At 50.4% G+C, this 23,200-nt stretch overlaps 1 long non-coding RNA gene and 1 pseudogene across 1 annotated transcript; both read right to left on the bottom strand.

Annotated features, from left to right (window-relative positions):
* Positions 1–557: 557 nt before the first annotated feature.
* LOC131274512 (uncharacterized) lies at positions 558–2,516 on the bottom strand. Its single transcript, XR_009181739.2, has 2 exons — positions 1,679–2,516; positions 558–1,054 (listed from the first exon to the last, which is right to left on the bottom strand). It is a non-coding gene; the product is annotated as an uncharacterized lncRNA (long non-coding RNA).
* An 11,950-nt stretch (positions 2,517–14,466) lies between these two features.
* LOC131274444 (zinc finger protein 280B-like) lies at positions 14,467–22,586 on the bottom strand (annotated as a pseudogene).
* Between the last annotated feature and the right edge of the window lie 614 nt (positions 22,587–23,200).

The following is a 23,200-nucleotide window of genomic DNA, read 5'->3' as shown; positions in this document are numbered from 1 at the left end:
GCTTTTTGGCACTTGATCTAAAATCCTTCTCTTATACAAATCAAGAAAGGAATGAGTAGATTTTCTATTTCACTTACACATATCCCACAATCCCCTACCCAATATCATAGGTTTCTGCAGGGCAGACTCTTGCGACTGCTGCTTTGAGTCTAGGGTCATTACACTAGCCACGCCCACTTGGTCTTTGTCAAGTGCTGCCACTTAGCTCCTGACACCCTGGCATTCCATCATCCCTGTTGTGTGGGAAAATTTCTTTCAAAAAAATCAAGCACAAAGTTTCTTAGATGGTATATAAAAGTGTTAGTAACCTGCCAATACCTGGAGACATTGCTGCCATGGATGACGCATTTTGGGCAAGAGGAATGTGTTGCCTTGGGCTTGACTCACCACCCGCTCAAAAGTCACATTTAAGAATTCTCAGTTGGGGGTAATTCTCAGATTACATTACCAAACTGTAAGGGAGTTTTGAGCTACTGTGGCATTTTGCTTTTTCCGTTGGTTAGTGCTTGGTGTGTGAGTTGTTGGAGAAATAACAAATTATCATGAAAAGCAGCGGCTTGAAGGAAGAATAACTTTATTTCTAGAACACATTAGTTCATGTGTGGGAAACACCCTATGCAGCACAATCTCCCCCATTTGAAATGTCTCCCCGAATGTTCTGGGTTTTTTACTTTGTCGTGGCAAACCACTGCGTCTGGCAGGAGCTCACAGGGGGCAGAGTCAGGATAATAAATGAGACACTCTGAGGAAGCCTCAAAGCGGACTTTTCTGGGGTGGGGTTTCCGTGGCTTCTTTCTGAGGCCCCAGTCCCCCCCAGGTCCAGCCTGAGGTTCAGGGAGTGCATTTGGTGCAGCTAAAGCTCCCTTTCGGGAGCAGCTGGATTCAGATTCTTTTTCTCCGGTGCGTGGGGACATCCCAGGGGCTGGTCTTCCTTTTGCTCCCTTTGGGGGTCCTTCCTGCCCCTTGGTCTTTTTCCGGTGTGTAATCCAGTGAAGGGCCCTCCGTACGATGTTGTTTCTTCTGGGTTCCTGGAAATCCTGTGTTTTTTCCAGGCCTGATGGGATCATCAAGAAAGGGTGTCAGATTGTAAATCCTCACAGGGCCTACATGATGGAATAGAGGAGAGTATGGGCCATGATGTGAACCAATGTATATGAGGTGCAGAGGTGCCCAAAGATGTACTTACCAAATCCAATGGATGTGTCATGATGATGGGAACGAGTGTTGTTGGGGGGGGGGGGGAGAGGGGGGGTGGGGGGGTGGAGTTGAATGGGACCTCACATATATATTTTTAATGTAATATTATTACAAAGTCAATAAAAAATTAAAAAATTAATAAAAAATTAAAAAAAAAAAAAAAAAAAAAAAAAAAAAAAAGAAAGGGTGTCAGGAAAATCTCTGATCTGGGTGAGGGGTTCTCTTCCCTTGGCCTTGGGGATCCCTCAGCCCTTTTTCTGGTGGACGTTTTCTAAGGAGTACTTTAGATTGTCCCCCAATTGGAGAAGTGGCTGGAACGTGGTCCGATTATAGTGCTTCTTTGTACGGAGGGCTAAGAGAAGTTCTCCTGCCACAGGTGGCTCTCCCTGGTCTCCCTCCAGGACCCACCACCTGCGAAGTGGCCAGGCCCCCACTGGCTCCTCCCTGGGCGTGGCCTGAGAGGCCCCAGAAGCCAACGTACCTGATTCCAGGTTTAAGTCCACTGGGCTGGCCTGGACTTGTGGTTCTATGTCCACCCCAATGGACAGGGGGTTAGTTGTGCTGCTTGAAGTTGTAGCAGCAGCAGCCAGGTGTGCAGGGGTCAGGGGTAGAGGGCGAGTGCCCAGGACACCCCTGCACAGCCTAGGATTGGCCCTGATTTCACTGGGCTGAATTAAGGGGAGGGAGAGGACACAAGGGTGGGGTGCAGGGATGCCTCTTGCCCATGCCCTCTGTAGATGTCCTGAAGGCACAGAGGGCAGAGCGGAGAGGCAAGGCAAGGCAAGGGAAGGGGTGCGCAGGGGCAGGGAGCAGGACAGGGTTGTGGGGGAGGAAAGGGAGGAACAGAGGGCTGGCAGGTGGAATGGGCCACAAGCCACCTGGGGCAGAGATGGAAGAGCTGCCGGTGGGGATGAGAGGAACTTTGGGAAGACGGTAAAAGAGGAGCGGGGTGTGGGAAGCCAGGATGCAGGGGTGAGTGGGCTCGGGGTAAAGGTCAAAAACAAGGTTGGGAATGTGGGGGGCAGTGCCAGGGAGGATTGTGGAAAGAGGGAAATGGCCAGTGGTGGGGAGGAGGGGGTGGTCAGGGTGGAATAAGGGGGGAAGGAGTAAAAGGGAGGGAAGGAGGAAGGAAATGAAAGGACCAGGATGGTGCCTGCAAAGGGAGGGTGGGCTTCCCCAGACACCACCTGGAGGGAGGTTCTCACCCCCAGCAGTGCTGCTGGGGCCTCCCACAGAGGGGCAGGTGGTTGTGCCCCTGGAGGGAAGAGTGGGCCGCCAGAGGCAAGTCTCCCAGAGGACCCTGCCAGAGATCTCGCAGGCGGGTCACTCTGTGGGTGTGGAGGTCGCCTGGCGGCCAGACACCAGGCCACCAAAGGGGTCCCAGATGGAGCAGCACCCTCCACACGGTCCCCCTTTGGCGGGCGGTCATCCCGGGGAGGTGGAAAGGCCCACGGGTGACAGGTGACGCGACTGTGTCTGGCCGGTCCAGGTTCCTTGCGCAGGGGGCTGCAGGAAAGAAATCAGAGGCTTTAGTCAGAGGAAGAAGGGGGCAGGGAGCCCTAGCAGGCCTGGCCGGGGAGGGGCTGCTGCTGCCTCCGTCCCAACTGATTGCTTGCATCCCGGGTTTCTCGCAGACATTTGACCCAATCCCCATGGCTTTCCTGTGCATGTTTTGTCTCTGTGGTCCCATTTCTTATCCACGTGAGAGTGCTCTGGGAACCTGGAGAGCACAGGCCATGCTCAGGAGGGGGAGCAGGAAAGAGGGAATAAACAGGAATCACCTTTTCCAAGGAGGACTCACACCTGGTGTCCCCACAGCGCCTCCCTGGCAAGCTCTCCAAGCTGGGAAATCAGGAGACTGGGTTACAGGTGGTGAGGGCAGGAGGAAAACACCTGCTCTGGGGCTGCATGCCATAGCCTGTTGGGTGAGGCTTCTAGAGAAATAGATTCTAGGAGCTCCAAGAATGGGGAAATCATGTCCAATGGTCACGGGAAACAATGGAGGGGCTCACACATGCTTCATGGGCAATCATTTCTCAAGGACTTTCCCACGAATTGTATCATGTGATCCCTACAAATAGCCTGTTCATTCCTTCCAAAAAAAGCTATTTCACGGGAGGAATCTCAGGTTTAGTGCACTTAAACTCTTTGCCCCTAGCAGGCCACACAATTCCTGCTTTCCCATTCCACCAAGATTTGTTGCACTGTATCGCACACACGTTGTATGTCCAGCCCCTTCCCTCTCTGTTTGTCAGGATGTGTGGAGGATGTGAGAGTGTCCCAAGGTCTGAGAGTCTTCCTTGTGTTCATGGCCTCTGGGACCTCTGCTCTCTGAGAGGGTCTTTAACAACTTTGACGGGCTCAGACTAGGAAGGTGACTTTGGCTGTGCAGGATTGAGGCTTTGGTTCACCCTTGGAGCAGGTGTGTTGGGAGAACAGTACCTTACCTGTTAATTCACCCTTTTCCTCGATTCTCCTGCCTCTGCGCTGACGCTGTCAAACCAAAAAAGAAGATAGGATCTCATGGGATACAATCTCTGTCTTTTCACGGAAACCTTCAGAACCCTATCCATCAATAACGTATCCCTTGTATTAGTCTGCTAAACCTTTTTAGGGAGTTAATTCCAATGATTATCTTTTCATCTTTGAATAACACATTTTTTTCTGGATGAGCTATCAATTGATTTTTAGTGGAGTCTTTTTTGAGAAGAGCCTTCTTATGAAGAGGACACAGAATCTGCACTCTAGAGGAGCAAGTGTGGCTTCACAGAAGGCTGCTGGTCCCTGATATCCCAACTTGGACAAGAACATGTCCTTGAGCCTTCCCAGGGCTCAGCACTGCTCTCCACACCAACCCTCCCACATGGAACCCGCTTGGCCAAGGGATACCTGCTGAGAGATATGAAGAGTGAGCAAGTGTTGAGAGACTGTCTTTAGTTGAATACCCTGAACTTCTTAAAACTTACAATCCGTTGCCACCAAGTATGACTGAATTTATCCTGGAGCCCTCTGCCACACCCACATGGACGATTTATGAGTTTTGAAATGAAACAGTTGCCCCACTTCAAAACAGCCTTCCCCTACCTGCTCCCTAGATGATAGGGTCTACTCTGTGAGAGGTTATTACTAAGGTGTCCCTCTGGGCCTACATAATGGGTGTAGAAAGTGAGAAGTGGGATAGGCAAAAACAGTGAGTCTCGACCATTAACTGATCCCAGGGTCCCTTACCTCACTCAAGTCCCGGTGTCGCTGGACTCTCCGAAATTTCACCTTCCTCTTCTTAGAGTGGGCCAAGATGGTGAAGAGCCCCACTCCAAGGAAGAGGAAGAAGAGAGATCCGAGTACCCCTATGGCTGTGCTTTCGCTCAGCCACAGGGTACTGAACAGAATTAGAACGAACAGCAATGCCTCCATACTGCATACGCAATCGCTGCCTCAGGCAACTGGCCCTGAGCAAGCACATTTCAGCCTAGAGTTCTGAGGTGACATCACAGGGCCTCAAACAGTCACAGTGGTTCAGTTGGTGGGGGAGGGGATGACCAGAGGAAGGTGTCCCCACAGCCCATCCCCCCTTGTTCTCAGACCCCACCAACACCCTTCCTCATCCTCTTGTTCTCTCCATAGTTTTCTGTGGCTTCCTATTCTACAAATACACACTTAACTCACTTCATTGGTATACTTTTAGTGTAATTTTCCATTTCACTCTGGGCAGAAATATATACTAACCAGTGTAGTAATTCATCATTTCCATCATGGCCTTTGACAATGTGACTTTCTCCCAGGAATTTTGCCAAAACTCTTGATTTACACCTAGAGACTCCTCTCAAGCCTAGTGGCCTGTTTGTTTGTTTGTTTGCTTGCTTGCTTGTTTCTTTGTATGTGAGTGTGTGAAATACCCTGACATATATCAGAGTTTCTCCCCATGATCACTACTGAAATTTGAGGTTAGATATTTCTTTTTGGTAATGTTTTTGGTCAGATTTTTCTTTTAGGTAGAGAATTTACCTGAACTGGCGGGTCTTCTCTCTACCAGCTTTCTCCAGTGTCAACTTCCCCATCAGCTTCTTGACCCAGGGAACTTACAATTCAAGCCAAGTTCCTGTATGTATTCTCCCTTGACTTCAGGAGGGTTCTTTGTTTTTCATTAAAGTCTTTTCAGAAAACTTGCCATTTAATGTTTCACTTAATTAATATGATTAAAATTTTAATGTATTGAAGGATAACATTAGCTTAAAATCAAGTAGTAGAAAAATGAATATATTTAGACAAATTTAGCCTTGAGAACAATCATTGCCCACTCATAATAGTGTAAGCATAGAACCAAGATTTCACCAAAATTGTCAGAGACTATTTTTCATAAATTCTTATAATTAAAATTCAATTTAAGATGACAAGGGAAACGGACTTTGGCCCAGTGGTTAGGGCGTCCGTCTACCATATGGGAGGTCCGCGGTTCAAACCCCGGGCCTCCTTGACCCGTGTGGAGCTGGCCATGCGCAGTGCTGATGCGCGCAAGGAGTGCCGTGCCACGCAAGGGTGTCCCCCGCGTGGGGGAGCCCCACGCGCAAGGAGTGCGCCCGTGAGGAAAGCCGCCCAGCGTGAAAAGAAAGAGCAGCCTGCCCAGGAATGGCGCCGCCCACACTTCCCGTGCCGCTGACGACAACAGAAGGGGGTGCCGCTGACGACAACAGAAGCGGACAAAGAAACAAGACGCAGCAAACAGACACCAAGAACAGACAACCAGGGGAGGGGGGGAAATTAAATAAAATAAATAAATCTTTAAAAAAAAAAAAAAAAAAAAGATGACAAGGCACTCAGAAATGACCTCCCACTTGAAAATATCACAATGCTGGATTATTTAGATTGAGCCCATTTTGAAAAATATTTCTGAGCTCTCCCGAACTTGGAATAAATCCTCAATGGACTACAGCAGTCACCACTACAAAAATTTCAGCAATGAAAATCAAAAGAGTATTAAACTTATGACTGGAACTAGAATGGAGAGACCACACTGCGTCCAGTTAGCCTTGGAATTGTGCCCAATGCATGGTCCTAGTGGTTTACTGGATGTGAGCCCCACTGAGGAACTGCCTTGCAACTTGGCTAATGGGAGGAGCTGGATATGTAATCCCATGTAATCAAAATGTCACATATCTGCTGCAAAAGATCTTTGTCTTTAATTGAAAAGAGGGACTTAGAAAAATTTAGGTGATGCCCAAGTGAATGAAACATCTAGCTTTTGTTGGTACTTGGTGGGAACTTGATAATTACTATCAAAATCTTCCTGAATAATGTATAACTGTAGCCTCTCCCTCATATAATCCAAGTATTTGAATTATACCATTCTCACGGAATGAGGATCCCAATGAAAGAAAGAGCATGAAAATCCATCCAAATTGTTCAGTCCATAGCATCTGGCAGAAACCAAGTCAAATCACCTTTCAACATCTTCTGAAGAGTCCTAAAGTTAAAACTCAAACATATTGCTCCTATTTTATACTTAGAAAATAGATGAGCAAACCATTTACCCTGAGCAAGATTGAAAAGAAACTTTGAGCAAGCAGCAGAAATTAAGTATGAACTGGAGATACTAAAAATGTATGAAGCTGGAGCAGTCTGATATGGTTATGAATTCCAAAAATAGAAATTGGTTTATGTTTTTAATCTGGGCATGATTAAGTGAGGAGTAGGGCTTTGAGTTGGCCATGTCATTAGGGCACTGAGTCCCTGCCTCTTGGTGGGTGGGGACTCACAGATCAAAGGCATGGCAAAGGACAGAGTTAAGGGTTTATGATGTTGGAGTTTGATGGTGAAGCCTTCAGCTGGGGCCCAGGACATGCTCACAGAGGAAAGAGAAGCCAGCCCCAGGAAGAGAGGAATGCTGAGCTCAGGAAGAAGCAAGCCCTGGGAAGAAAGGAATCCTGAACCCAGAGAGAAGCAAGGCCCTGGAAGGGAGGAACCCAGGAAGCCTGAACCCTCACAGTCTCCAGAGCCATCTTGCGCCAACATATGAAAATAGAATTTGGTGAGGAAAGTAAATTTTGCTTTATGGCCTGATATCTGTAAGCTCCTACCCCAAATAAATACCCTTTATAAAAAATAAACCCATTTCTGCTATTTTGTACCAGCACCTTTCTGGCTGACTAATACAGAAGCAGTATACAAAGTAAGCATGCTTAAAGAGTTTCAAAAGAATTCTCAGCTCTAGGCCTCCTTTATATTTCAGGCACACAGTCTCATAAGCATAGTCATCAGTATCAAGGGCTCCTTATTGGACCATTCTTCTTTGTTGTTCTTTGCCGTGACACTTGGGGATTATTGTTGTTCCACTGGGGAATGTGACAGAGCTCCTCTGGGTAGGAACTCAGCACTCCCTCAGTTGACGTTTGTAATTGCAACTACTATAAAAATACCCAACACATTTTTGTAAATTGTAGTTTTTGAAGATACATACATCATAAAAAATGTTACACTAAAAATTGTACTCCCCACATCCCCTACCCCACTCCTCCCACACCAACAACCTCCCCCATCATTGTGGCACACTCATCGCACTGAGTGAACACATTTTGGGGCACTGCTGCAGGTGGTAGATTCTTAAAGGAGATAAGAGCAGGGCTGAGATGGACTACTGATGTTTAATGTGTGTAGAAGTTTTAATTAACCTTACTGTAAAAGGCTGGAAACATATAGAGTTGACGGTAATATATTATAGTGAGTCATAGTTGGTGTATAAATGGGAATGTGGCTGAAAAGTGTAGTCTAGGGATGTACATGTCAATTCACAGAAAGCTAGAGAATATTCTAGGGAATGAATAACACAGTAAACCCAGAGGTGGCTGAGCATTGTGGTTGATGGTACAGATGCAAGAGTGTCCTATGTGAACTAGAGAAGATATACATCTGCAGATATACATATTGCAGGGTGGTAGGAATGTGGAGAAGCATGGAAAATATACAACTGGAATGACCTACAGACTGTGGTTAACAGTAATAATGTACCATTTATGCATCTATGCCTAGGATGTACTGTTTAGATAATGGGGAAGCATGGAAAAAGTGTGCCAAATGTAAGCTATGGCCCTGGTAATAATCTGATGACATCATCACATAATCTGTAACAAATGTGCCACCACAGTGTGGTGTATTGATAGAGGGGTGTTATATGGGAATTCTGCACATGTGTATGATTGTTTTGTAAGTTTACAACTTTGCCATAAAAAGTATTTAAAAAGTAATAATAGGGTATGTTGGAGCAATAACATACCAAATGAAAGATAAGGACTGTAGTTAGTAGTGAGATTTTGACAATATTCTTTCATAATTTGAACAAATGTCTCGTAACAATGCAAGGTGTTGGTGTTGAGTTCATGTATGGGACCCCTGTATGATGTTATGCATGTTTGCTTTGTAAGTTCACAACTTTTACTATATACATTGTTTATGTCTGTAAATGTATAAATCATATAAAAAATAATAGAGTGGGTTGGGGGAAAAAATACACCAAATGTAAGATACTTTGGTTAGTAGTAATATTCTGATGATGCTCTTTAATCATTAGTTATGAATGATTCACAACAATGTTAGGCATTGGTGACAGAGTGAAGTATGAGAGCCCCATATGCTGTTATATATGTTTCTTTTGCAAGTCCACAACTATTACTATACACTGATTTTTTATATATTTTGTGTATAAGTGATATATTTCAATAAATAAATAAAAAAAAAGAATTCCACAAGTCAAAAAAATAAAAATAAAAATACCCAACATATAATCAGAACATTTTTATGTCCCCTATACACATGCCCTGGAGAACTACCTCCACTCACGTGCCCCCCCATCAATAACACCCCACACCAGTGTCCTCCCCTGCCAGCGCTGAACCTCTCTGTGGTCCAAAACTTCACAACAGTGAAGCCTAATACATTGCCAAATTCAATTAATAGGAAATTGAAATATAGCGATGGGTTTTAATGTTTAGAAATGGAATGCATAACAATTTAAAAATACTAAAATAAAGTAAAAATAAATGGTTGTATTAATAAAATGAAAAATATAATAATGATTTGTTTCAAACATTTTGATTTTCATCACTCTAATAGCTGTTGCCCTGTATCTACAGTGGCACGGCACTTTCTTTCATTTCTTCCTTGGTGTCTTCATCCTTTTTATTTTTTTTTCCTAATTTTTAAAGTTTGTCTTCAAAAAAGTTTCAGATCATCATCATTCACAAACACAGTATACGGGACTCCCACATATCCAACATCAAACCTTTTTCCCCTTTCCCCAGCAATGATCCTTTTACATGTTCATGTTATATTTTCTGTAGCTGATGTACAGATTTTGAAACATAGCTATCAAACATGTTTCCATTTTGGTTTCCATTATGGTTTATATTTTAGACTGTATAAAATTCTAAATTTTTAGCTTCCTTGTGTTTTACACTATGGTTTACATTTTAGCTTACAGACTTTTATACACTTTTGGTATAAGTTAACATGTCCTATGTCCATCATTGCATGAGCTTGTGGAGCACTTCCATTGCCGCCAAGTTGTCCTGCTTCCATCTATTCTGTACCTCTCTCCCCCTCCACTCAGGGCCCACAGTGACAATCTTCATTACTTGGGGTAGTAAACTAGGCCTAGACCTACAAGGTGTCTAAGAATTACCTCCTGAGATCCTCCGTGTTGCTCAAATGTGGCCAAACTCAGCGTATAAATGCATTACCTTCCCCCTAGCATGGGACATGATTCCTGGGGATGATCTTCCTTGCCACCAAGGGATTATTACCAATCACTAACTGGTGATGCAACTAGAGAGAGACCTTGAATAAAAGGGTCAATTCAGACCAACAGAATATCTCAGTCTACATGTTGGAACAAGTGCTTAAAATTGCTTTTTGACCTTGAATCAAAGGGGGAAATGGCAAAGGCAAAGGAATTCATATGGCTAAGAGTCTTACAAAGAGAGTCAGGAGGTCATCAGAGGGGTCACGCTTAAACACACTTCAGCAGGACCCCAGAGAGAACCAAAGCAGGTACATCCCTAGGTGCTGGTTCTCCTGAAGGCTATGGAAATCCCCAGATATATATGGTCATGGCAGATGGATTTGGAGTTCTGTGCTATGTGAGAGGGCCCTATTTGGAATTTGTGCTCCTGAGTGTGATAGAGCTGGACTCAGATGTGACCTTCCTACATGTATCTCTTCTGTCACTTTTATTGACCCTGTGGTTGGCACTAGGGTTGGTGTATACTCAGGGGATTTGAATCTCTGGACTGCCCATGTGCTAGCTGGGCCATGAACCTCAGCAGAGTTGCCACTCCTAATCTCTGGTTCTTTGGATTTACCAGGTCAGGTACCAGGAAGGTGAAGTTGGTCAACCAGGTAACTAAGAGTGCCAACAACTGCAAGCAGAGGATTGCATCCATTATCCATGTGGAATCTAAGCTTCCTCTTGATCGAGAGGTGGAGTGGATATCACCAAACTAGGGTCCACAGAATGAAGGAATAAAATATGGATTAGCATGTACTTACTGATATTCTACTATAAAACTATTGTGGCTAGTAATAGAAGAAATCGTAGCATTGAGGTGGAGAAAGTGGCCACAGTAGTTGCTGAGGGCAGGAAGAGGAAAGAAGAGATGTGATGTGGGGGCATTTTTGGGGCTTTGAGTTGTCCTAAATGTATTGCAGGGTCAGATGCTGGACTTTATGTATCCATAACCCAGTGAATGTACTGGGGGAGAGTGTGAACTACAGGGTAAACTATTATCTATATGTTGCAGTAGTGCTCCACCATGTGTTCACGGCTTGCGATGACTGTGCCACAATGATGGGGGAGGTTGTTGGTGTGGGAGGAGTGGCACTGAGGGATGGGCGGTGTATGGAACCTCATTTTTTTGTCTTTATTTTTTTAGTATTACATTAAAAAAATATGAGGTTCCCAAATATCCCCCACCCGCCTCCTCCCACGCCTCCCCCCATAACAACAGTCTCCTCCATCATCATGAGACATTCATTGCATTTGGTGAATACATCTCAGAGCACCGCTGCACCTCATGGTCAATGGTCCACATCATAGTCCACACTCTCAGTGGGTGATGGGAGGACATACAATGTCCAGTAACTGTCCCTACAGCATCACCCAGGACAACTCCAAGTCCCGAAAACACCTCCACATCTCATCTCTTTCTCCCATTCCCTATTCCCAGCAGCCACCATGGCCACTTTCTCCACACCAATGCCACATTTTCTTCAATTACTAATCACAATAGTTCATGAATAGATTATCAGTAAGTCCACTCTAATCCATACTCTATTCCTCCATCCTGTGGACCTTGGAATGGTTGTGTCCACTCCACATCTGTAACAAGAGGGGGCTTAGATTCCACATGGATGCTGGATGCAATCCTGCCTTCAGCTGTAGGCACTCTTTTTTTATAAAGATTTATTTATTTATTTATTTCTCTCCCCTCCCCCCCCCACCCCGGTTGTCTGTTCTCTGTGTCTATTTGCTGCATCTTCTCTTTGTCCGCTTCTGTTGTTGTCAGCGGCATGGGAATCTGTATTTCTTTTTGTTGCATCATCTTGTTGTGTCAGCTCTCCGTGTCTGTGGCACCATTCCTGGGCAGGATGCACTTTCTTTCGCACTGGGCGGCTCTTCTTACAGGGTGCACTCCTTGTGTGTGGGGCTCCCCTATGCGGGGGACACTCCTGCATGGCACAGCATTCCTTGCACACATCAGCACTGCGCATGGGCCAGCTCCACACGGGTCAAGGAGGCCCGGGGTTTGAACCGCGGACCTCCCATGTGGTAGACGGACGCCCTAACCACTGTGACAAGTTCGCCGCCAGTTGTAGGCCGTCTTGGCTCCATGGTGTCATGGTTGACCTTCTTCAACTCCATGTTAGCTGACTGGGGTAAGTCCAATAAACCAGAGTGTAGGAGCTGAAGTCTGTTGAGGCTCAGGGCCTGCCTGGCTATCACATGGTCAGTCCAGAGATTCAGATCCCCTGGGTATATATTAAAACCCAGCACCAACTATAGCTCCGGTAAAAGTAACAGGAGAGGCTTGTGAACAAAGATCATATCTGAGTCCATTCCATCACACAGAAACACAAACTCCAAAGCAGGGCCAACTGACATGGCACTGAACTCCATCTGCCATGACCATAGAACCTGTGGGTCTCTGTAGCCCTCAGAAGAACCAATACTCGGGGTGGTATCTACTTTATCTGTCCCTGGGACTCTGCTGAGGTGTGCATAAGGCCAACCCCTCTGATAACCTCCTGGCTCTTTTTTTGAGACTCATAGCCATATAAACTCATTTGTCCCTTCCATTTCCCCCCTTGATCCTGGTATTATAGGTAGATTGAGATATTCTGCTGGTCTGAGTTGACCCTTTTATTCGAGGTCTCTTTCTAGTTCTTCGCCAGTATTAAAAACTGCTTTTTGACCTTGAATAAAATAAAAGGGGGAACTGACAAAGACAAATGAGTTTATATGACTAAGTGTCTTCATAAAAGAGTCAGCAGGTCATCAGAGGGGTCACACTTACACACACCTCAGCAGAACTCCAGAAACAGCCAAAGCAGATACAACCCCAGGTACCAGTTCTCCTGAGGGCTACGGAGACCCATACATTCTATGGTCATGGCAGATGGCTCTAGAATTCAGTGCCATGTCAGCTGGCCCTATCTTTTTCAGGACTGTTTGGCAATTCCTAAGGAATTTAATGTAAGTTGGCCACATGGTCTGGAAATGCCCCTACTGGGTATATACCCAGGACAACTGAGAGCAGTGACATGAACAGACATCTGCGCACCTGTGTTCGTAGCGACATTATTCACAATTGCTTAAAGTTGGACACAACTCCGGTGTCTATTAGCTGATGGCAGGAAGAATGTCTTGGAGAGGTGACATCCCCTTTCTGAGGGAGGGGGTGGTTCAAGAGGAAGCACAGTGGCTGCCAGGCAGGGTCTTCTTGGGAGCTGGGACCACAGATCTGACTCTGGGGCAGCTCCTCAGTCACACTCTGTCGTCTCTTGACTGTGCAGCATCTACTTTGTACAGGAGCCTTGACTTGACCCTCAGCCTCAGGCTAGGGGCTACGGCTTGCTGACCTTGAGGGCCCAGCCCTGTGTCCAGTCAGTCCCAGGGAGGGGGACCACAGTGTGGTGGGGAGGTGGCCCCACCATGGGCACATGGGGCTCCAACCTCTGGACATGGAACCCTCCATGTCCTTGGCATGGAATGCAGGACATTGGCTCTGGGCAAGGCCTGGGGGCCACTTGTGGTGGCTCTAACCTGTCTTGGAAAAGCTGCAGGCAGGATAAACAGCTCCAAGGCCACCTGGTACCCCTGGCAGCCCTGTCACCAGACAATGGTGGGCCCCATTCTGCTCGGATGCCATGCCTTGGGGCCTCAGAGCAAAGCAGGACAGGTTGGTGACTGTGACTGCTTGGCCCCTGCCTGTGCCATCACTTTCCCCACATGCCCCCAGTGGCCCTCTCCTCATTGCGCTCTGCTCTCTTCTCCAGGAGGGGATGACACCTGCTCCCCATCATTGTCAGGCTCTTCAGGAGAATGTCCCCTCCCCAGGGGTGGGAATTAGGTCCGGACCCTCAAGATCCCTGTTGCCACCTGGAGACACGAAGCCCTCCTCACATATTTAGGGAATGGACGACACTAACACGACACTGGAATCATCTCAGGGATGGGCACAGGATGGGGAACTGAGGTAGTGGGTACAGGCCACCCAACACCAATACTCCATGGGGCAGCTCCAGGTCTACAGGCTACCCCACCCGGGTGGCTCCCAGGCCCACAGCGCCTCCTGGTGGCAGACGCCAGAAGCACCAGGGCCAGCTGGTTACCTCAGGGGAGACCCCTGCCTGCACCCAGGTGAGGAACCAGTCCCTCGCCATCACCCAGGCGAGCTTGGCCCCGACGCTCAGCCTGCGCTGCTGTAACAAACACGATGGACAAGGGAGCAGGCAGGAGGCATCTAGCCTTTCACTGCTTCCGAGGCCAGAAGGCCAAACCTATGGGTGCTTCCTCCAGGGTCTGTGGTTCCACCTGTGGCCTTTCAGCCTCCTGACTGCTTCTGCCTCCATCACACAGCATCTGCCTCCTTCCAAGAGCCTCTGCTTTAAGGCTGTAGCCACACAGGTTCAAGGCCACTCCCGATTCCATTTGGCCTCAATTGAAGCAATATCATCTTCCAAGATCCTACTCACAGGTGGGTCGCTCCTATGGGACCTGGGTTAGGACTGGAGCTGGTCTTTGTGGGGGACCCGAGTCAGTCCAGAAGGGATGGGCATGCCCCTGTCCTCCTCCCCAGCCACCAGCACCTCATGCCCAGCTGGCCACTCTGAGGCCACATGGATCTCATTGGGGAAGCTGGAAGGGGACAGGCCAGTGAGTGTCAAATGGAGGAATTTTTGTCCAGGTGCTGGACAAACAAGCTGAGATGTCCATCCGTCTCAGCCTCCCAGGACTGTGGCATCCAAATGCCACCAACTGGGGACTTACAACAGCAGAGATCTGTGGTCTCAGCTCTATAGGCAGGAGTCTGGGATCCTTAGCGTGGAGCCTTCTTGGTGGTGGCAGCAATCCTTGGTTCTCTGCCCCGTCATCGTGTGACCATCTCCTCAGTGTCTGTTTGTGTCCAACCTCCCTCTTGCTATGAGGCCACAAGCCCTGTTGGATCAGGGACCTCTCACCTCCAGTTTGCCTCAGTTTAATGAATCACATCCACAAAGACCCAATTTCCAAGTAAGGCTCCTTTCCCAGGACCAGGAGTTAGCTCGAATGTATCTTCTGGGGGGATGCAGTTCACCCCATAACACCATCTCACCCAAAATTGGTTTCTTTGGAGCAGAACTTCAACCCAAACACACCACATGACCGAGGTGGGAAGCTGATGCATGACGGGACCATTTTCCAATCCTCAGCACTCCTTGGGCCACGTGATGTTGGGGCTGGCAAGTCTGAGCTGCCACCAACAGTCACCCTCACTTAGGCCCCTGCTCCCCATAGTGAGGGCTGTTCTCTGTCCACCCACCTGCTGCTGGGTCATCCTGCTGGGCCTCGTGTTTCGTTCACAGGGCATGAGAAGGAGCCTGAGTTCCTAAGGGGGCAGACAGTGCAGGCAGGAGCCACGTTGGGTTCCTTCCCCCCTACCAGGGCCAGGACTGGGCCAGGGACCACCGACCTCAGTCCATCAGCCAGGCCTTTTCAGGGTGAGGCTGCCTGGCCCGGCAAAGGGGAGCCTCAGCAGGAGCAGAGGTGCCACCAGGGAGCAGACACTGGGAGAACGTGCTGGACAGGGAACCGGTGGAAACATGCATGGAACATTCTGGAACCTTCACGGAGAGGCGAGGAGTTTGGGAAGTCAGAGGGCTGTGTTCTTGCTTTTGTTTGGCCACTGAGTGAGAGCGGCCACTTGGGGGAGGTCAGAGAGGAGGCGGGATGGCTGCCTGATGGAATAATGGGGCGTGGGGGTTCAGGCACCGGGGGGAATGGAGAGGGCCAGGAAGTGTTTGGAGTGGTAAGATGGGAGGGGCTTCAAGGACGCAGGGTGACCCCTGCTCTGGGCCTTTCCCCTTCTCAGCCTGTGTGTCCCATCACCCACTCCCTGAGCGTGTACTGCACGGAGCCCATTTTTCCTGACAAGTCCTGCTGGAAAACACCTGCCTAGCTTTCCTGAGAGTTTCCCACAATTCTATGGCCACGGCACTCTTTCTTCATGTGCTAACACCCAGCGTTTTATGGAATCTTCTCTGGGAACTGCTGGTACATTGGACAAGATCTCCGCTCTTTGGCCAGGTGGCTGTATGGGGACCCCCAGCTCCCGCCCTCAGCCACGTGTGTATGTACATGGGTCCTCTTCTCCTTCCTGACCCCCAGGCACCCCTCTTGTTACCCGCTTCACCTAGAGGCACCTCCCTGCCCCAGCCCCATACCCTGGCTCAAGCCCACCATTCACGCACGTCTGCCAGGGCAGCTCCTGGGGCACCCAGCCCCCTCCCCAGGGTGGAATGTGGGCTCTCGGCCTTGTCCTCTGGGTTCTGTACCAGCTCTTGGCCACTCTGCATCTCCAGACCTGACTGGCAACGCCTTGGAGGGATGTGAAGCTGGGAGGATTCCCTCCTGAACCTTCTCAGCACCTGTTGGGTTCTGGACATGGTGCTGGGTGATGGCAGTGGGAGGGGAGGTGGATGTGGGCACTGCGCGAGGAGAACAGCACCTGCTTCCCATGTGGGGGTGGACCTGGAGCCCCACAGAGATGCTGAGAGTAACACCCGACCCCTGGGGGCACTTTATTTGGGGGGTGCCACATTTTTGTCCTCCCTGGAGGCCAGCAGAAGATGTCTGGGTGAGGTCCCTGATTTGTCCCCAGGGCCAGATGTGGGACACAAAGTGATTCAGGACACCAGGGTGCACACCGTGCTCTGGTCAGGGACCTCTGGGCTCACACGGTGGTGAGGCCAAGGTGCCCACGATGCCCTCGCCTGCCACACGAGAGGCTGTGAGAAGCTAGTAAGGCACAGCTGCCTGATGCTGGGGTGGGAGGGGTGGGGCAAAGGGAACCCATGCCCTGGGGACAGCTCTGGGTGAGAGGGGCAGAGGCACAAACACAGACAGCAGCGAGGGTTCCTGCAGCTGTTTACTGTGAAGACACAGGAAGAGAAACCCACCAACAGGGCGTGACATCCTGTGTATATGTTGAATAAATCTTGGTTTGGGAGTGGATGTGTCTCAAGTGCGTGAGCCCCTGCCTTACACAGGAGGTCCTGGTTTGGTTCCTGGTGCTCCTGAAACAATAAAAACAAACAACAAGCAAAAAAAACAAAGCCACCTCGGGGCAGCCCCATGGCCCAGTGGCTGAGGGCAGGCTTCCCACATACAAGGTCCCGGGTTCAATCCCCAGCTCCTGGTGCAGGGCAGGGCAGGGCAGAGCAGAGCAATCAGTTTGTATTTACAATTATTTTTCCTGCTCAAGAGCAGCGGCTGAAGTGACAGTCTGCCAAAACCACAGAACACCAGGAACCCAGGGGAGACGTCCTGCCAGCACCTTCCTACAAAACCGTCAGCAGCACCTGCTGCCCAGGGTGCTGCCCCCTCCCGCCTTTGGGAGCCCCAGCAGTGTAGGAAGACCCTGCCAGCCCCCATCGTGACAGCTGGGTGCGCTCCCAGCCACACCATGCCCTGCTGCCCCCTCCTGAACCCCCAGGGACAGAACGTGTAAAACTTGCCGCCCACAGCAGCAGAGCCGCGGGGTGGGGTCACGCCACCCATGTGGAGAGGGCCGGGCCACAGGGGGCTCAGATTTGGGTGGGAACCCAATGCCTGCCCCGCAGTCCCCAGAAACAGCTGCCGATGGGACTGGCACCCGGTAAAGGTGGCGCTTTGGGGCCCGCTAATGCCCCACGAATCTTGGCTGCCGGGCAGCGGCCAGTGTGGAGGCAGCCAGGACATCTGAAGGCCCTGGGCAGAGCCCGCCACCATGGGACTGCTGTGGAGAGAGGGCAGCATGGCCTCTGCCTCCAGGTGAGGCCTCTGGGCTCCAGAAGGTGCTGCACGCAGAGGTCAGAACGGGGCCAGCGCACACTGGGCATGGGGGTGGGTGGGCCTGCAGTGGGTGCCCAGCAGAGGTGGTACTGAGGCCTTGTCCACACCCCAGCTGCCTGCAGCCCAGGAGCACTTCCTGGGGGGCAGGGCTCTGACCTGGAGAGGGGGTCAGCAGGCAGCGTCTGCTAGAAGGGGCGGCACTGGAACCCCAGCTGCAGTGTCCACCAGGAGACAGCGCAAGCTGTGGTCCTGGGGTCTGACCACAGACGTTCTCTTCCCGTGAGGATGGCAGCTCCCAGCGGTCCCCAGGGATGTGGAAGCCCAAGAAACAGTCAAAAGAGAACAGCGGGTACACCCGTGGGGACACATCTCTAGGGTGTGGCAGCTCCAGCACCTCCCGGTGGGGAAGTTGGAGCCCGTGGAGCCTGTTAGATCCTGTGCTGGCCGTGGAGCCCGTGGAGACTGGAGCCCGTGGAGGCGGTGGAGGCCCTGGGCAGGCCCCAAGGCTGGCCATCCCCCTCCAGGACTGGGCCTCACTCTCGGACCAGCCTCACAGGAGACTGGCCAGGCTGGGGCTGGGTCTCTTCTGAGCTTGAAGCTGAATGGGGGGAGGGCTCAGGCCCTCCATCCACTGCGGGGAGGGACACAGCTGAAGCCCCCGACCCTCCCCACCTGCCCGCCTCCCCCCTCACACCTGCGGCCTGGGCCCCTGGTGCCATCACCCCCTCAGGCAGGGACGTGTGGGGCCTGGCTAAGACCCCAGGACCCAGCGGGCCTGGAAGGGGGTTCGCTGAACAGGGGTGCCTGCCTCACGTCCCTCCCTGTGCCCCTGCCCTGATGAAGCTGTGCTTGGGGAGGCTGCAGGCCCTGATGTGCTCCTGCAGCAGGTGCTGCGAGAAGTTGTGGAGCTTCTGGAAGGCCTCATGGGTGTCCATGGTGAGGCCACACACCTTGTTCAGGTCGGGGGGGGGACGCATGCGTGGGGCTGGGCCACCTGTTCCCTGGCCCCAGCCCTGAAGTTGCCCACCCTTGGCCTGGGGACACCGTCCTCAGAGGGGCTGTGGGTGAGCAGGGAGGGCCTGAGGACAGAGCGGGGGCCAGCTCTGTGGTGGAGCTGGGCCTTGCCAGCCTGGGGCCCACGGAGCTTGCTCGAGCCCCAAGTGGGGCCCACCGGGGCCTCCCCACAGCTCTACCACGAGCAAGGGGCGCGGGGCCACCACCTCCCCGAGGGGCCTGTTTCCCCAGCTGCAGCACGGGCCAGTGGCAACACCAGCCTACGCCCCGCGTGCGCTCAGTCCTGCCCACCCCGAGCCAGAGCCCCTCGGGGCTCCTGCATCGCCCAGACCCCGCAGCGTCCCCCAGGGCCGCCCTCACCTTGAGCAGCTCTGCTGGCCACAGCGGCTCCAACACGTCCGGGATCTTGCTGGCCAGCTGCATGGCCGGCACCACCATGTGGTTGCCCAGCACGGAGACGATGTGGCCAAGGAGCAGAGCAGCAGCTTTCAGCCGGTCAGGGCCTCCGCAGTGGACGTCTTCAGGTTCCTCACAGAAACTGCCTTCAAGAGGCAGCGGACGTGGCCCAGTGGTGAGGGCGTCCGTTTGCTACATGGGAGGTCTGTGGTTCAAACCCCGGGCCTCCTTGACCCGTGTGGAGCTGGCCCATGCGCAGTGCTGATGCACACAAGGAGTGCTGTGCCACGCAGGCCTACAAGAGGATGCAGGGGGCAGCAGGGGGCAGCAGGGGGCAGGAGGGCGCAGGAGGGCGCAGGAGGGCACAGGAAGGGGCAGGAGGGCGCAGGAGGGGCAGGGGCTCTGGAGCAGAGGAGGAAGCCCCAGCCCACTCACCCACCACTCTCGTGGCTTCGCTTTAGTGGCCCTGGAAGAAGACGAGGCTGTGCCTGCAGGCAGGGCGAGCTAGGGAGGGGCAGGTGGGCCCCAAGGAGCGTGGGGCAGGCCCTGCCACAGTGACCACCCCTGACCCCCCAGGAGACCCCAGGAGCCCCCCCAAGGCACTGGGAGGTGCTCACCCGACAGGGAAGCTGTGGTCCAGTCCGCCCTCTCCAGCAGGCTGTAGAGCTGTGAGCAGAGGGGCCGTCAGAGCCCCCGAGGGGCCTGCCCAGACCCCCAGGTCTGAGGGGAGTCCTCAGGAGAGAACACCCCGCCGTGCAGTCTGCCCCTCACAGTCCCCAGCAAGGCCTGGATCTGCAACCACCCTGGGACTCAGGATGAAATGACCCGCGTGGCATCCCCAGGGCCAAGGGGTCCATCCTGGCCCCTCCCGCTCCTGCACGGGCAATGAGGCCCAGGTGCCCCCACCTGCCAGCTGCAGAACAAGGGCTCACAGCTAAGGAGCAGGAGGGGCTATGGCAGGTGGGGGGCAACGAGGGGGAAGGGGTGTGCCTGGGGGGCTGGTACTGAGGGGGCTTATCTGGGGTAACAGGGAGCCCAGCAGGGTGCGGACATTTCAGGAGCCCCTGGACACCTGTCGAGTGGGTGGAGGTGGGGCTGGGGGTCACCTCCCAGCCTGTCTCCTGACTGTCAGAGAAGAGGGAGCTGGGATTCCCCTCCACCACCCCAAGCCCCCAAGCCCACCCCACCTCCGCTGTGCCAACATGGGAGGGGAAATGGCTGGAATGAGCCCCTCTTGAGGGAGGCACCAGGCGCTGCAGGGGCCAGCTCTCCCACCCATGGGCGTCCACACAAAGCCTGAGCCCCAAGTGTCCAACTCCACACCCCACGTGGACCCTTGACCCTGCCAGGCCCCCTGGCCCACAAGCCTGGTCACCCTCACAGGGAGAGAGCCTCTGCTGGGACTGGAGCAAGCCTGGAGCACTTCCCCAGGAGAGCAGACTCAGGCTCTGGAGGGCTTTCAGACCCAGCTTCAGCCGCGCTCGTGGCCACCGGGGGTGAAGCAGGTAGAGAAGGGAGACACCAGCAGTTGCAACAATCCACAGTGCTGCAGCGCAGGGGTTCAAGGACCACGGGCAGCCGGCTTTCAGGGAGAATATTCACCTGATGATGCCTGGATTTAGACATTTCCTCAGTCTCGAACCTGCAAGTTTGTAAGTTGATAAATTCCCATGATTAAAGACAACTGATTTTGAACAGCTTTAGCAAATGAGAACAATACTATACAATTTTACCTGTAGTTTTATCATCTTTTCTCATAGACATATATATCCAAGAGAAATGAGTGCAAATGCCCAGCAAACATGCACAAGAAAGTTCTTAACAGCCTTAATAAAGAGATAGATATTTTTCTTAAATCCCATCAAAATAAAATGGATGTAAAAAGTGTGCCATATTAATTTAATAGAAATATACCAGGCAATGAAAAGGAATACATTACTTCTACAAATCCAAAGGGTACATCTCACAGGAAATAGTCAAAGAAGATAAAGGCAAGTATAGATTTTGTGATTTCCTTTATTTAAGCTTTTAAAAATACAGGTAAAATTAAACTATGGAGATGGGGATGGAGTAAAATAGGTTTAACACAGGGATAAGGTGTCTAGAGGGGAGGAGGAAGGAGACTTTGGGCATTTCTTCAAACCAGAAACCTATAAATGGGTGATATTGTGAGCTTCTAAAACCAAGGCATAGATGGCACAGCCTCACTTGAGTCATTTATAATTCTTGCAGAAACCTAGCTGCAAGAGTGTCTGGAAAGGCTTCTGTTCATAACCATCGTCTCTTCGGTCTAGCAGGGGACTAACTGGGATCACTAATTGTGAGGCATGCTTATAATAATGGATGCTGCACCTCTTGATCATGTTGAACTGAAGTTTGAATAATAACCTTTGTTTCAGGAGTTAACCCTTCTAGTTGTTCTGGCATTATAAAAGCTTGATAATACTTGGTGATGTACTCCAATTTCTCCTTAGAAGTTAAAAACTGTAGGCGGCACTTGGAACACTGAAAGACTGTCGTTCCAATGTCACCAACAATCCAACACATATGATACTGATGTTTTGCAAATTTTCAGACAAATGGGACACAGCAAGTTTTTGGAATTTTCATGGCATGCTCAGAAATGGGTTTCCATCTCAGCAAAGAGTGATGAACTATAACTACAAACCTGGCAGATAAAGGGCACCTCGCCAGGCTTATGAATGTCCTTCAGGTGTTGTAAGAGAACCTGCTCTGTTTCAAATTACAATTTACAGATTTTACAGAGGACGATTTCTGAGGTATGTGTTCATGTTCAATGTGACACTGCAGCTGCAAAGGAATGGGAAACAGCCAATGGCAGTGCTGGCAGGTGCTGTGAACTTCCCAGCCATTGCCTCTCCTCTTCTCAAGCCCCAAATTCTCTTTCATATGCTTCAAAAGTTTACATTTTTTATAACTTTAAAACAACTGGCATATTTAAAGTTCACATTTAAGTCTTCTCTACTGGCTGCTTTTCTCCTTCAGGTTGACCATAGAAAAAGTGAGCTATTAACATGATCCTATTTCCTTCCTTAGAATTCAAAGTCTTCTTCTGACTTTTTGTGCTTCCAATGTCTGTTTTTGCTGGTCCTCCAAAGCTATTTGCTATAGCTGGGTTCATTATATACAACGTGCTTTGTCATTTGGACACGCCAATGGAGAAAATGCTCCATTTTGACCATGGTTAAATGAGGTTGAAATCAACTTTGGGTCTTCACTGGGGTTCAATGTAGGAAAGAAACTTTCCTTTTCAGTATCTTCACCGAGTTTAGGCCTTTTGAGATTGCCCCTGTTTACATCAGAAAGAGGACATCGCTTTAAAATATGAGGACTTTCCTTCTTGACTCCTACAGAAAGAGAAGGTCCAAGTGGATTCTGAGGCCACGGTGAGAGTTCATCGAAAAAATCTTCAGGCATGACTGGCAATGGATTCCCATTACAACCGGGTTTGGATGAATGCGCCATAACAATAGGATGGTCTGTTGGTCTTGATTCGGGTTGAGGAAACTGCAAATTGGCCACTTTTTCCGAACTTGGGGCTGCTTCATGTGAAGGCTTCCATGAATGATTGCTACTGTCACTCATGATGTGTTTCCTACTTTTTGGACCTGAGCCTGGAGTAACTCTGCTCAAAATCTTTGAAATGACAGATTTCAGATATGAGATCTCCTTAACAAAGGCAATTTCAGCATCTTCATTGACATGTTCCACCCAACAAAGACCATGTCAGCATTTTCACCTCCTTGGCATTTGGAATCTTTGCTATTCTTCATCCACAGTGTTGGCTGCTGATCTTTCTCACATGTGAGATCTGCCATTTTACTATTATTTCCTGCTTGAAGCCAGTGGCCCCTTCAACTGCAAGGTCTTTCTACTGGTCAGTAGCACCTAAAGACAGCAACATGATATTAGTCAGAATTTATTTGAAATGACAATCATTCCCTTTTTTAATCTTATCCCTAAACACTGAGATGACTAATAACATAGCTGTTT

The sequence above is a fragment of the Dasypus novemcinctus genome, chromosome 19 (genome assembly GCF_030445035.2).
Source record: "Dasypus novemcinctus isolate mDasNov1 chromosome 19, mDasNov1.1.hap2, whole genome shotgun sequence".
NCBI lineage: Eukaryota > Metazoa > Chordata > Mammalia > Cingulata > Dasypodidae > Dasypus > Dasypus novemcinctus.
Note: the sequence above shows the minus strand (reverse complement) of the source record. Positions and strands in the feature narration are given on the sequence as shown.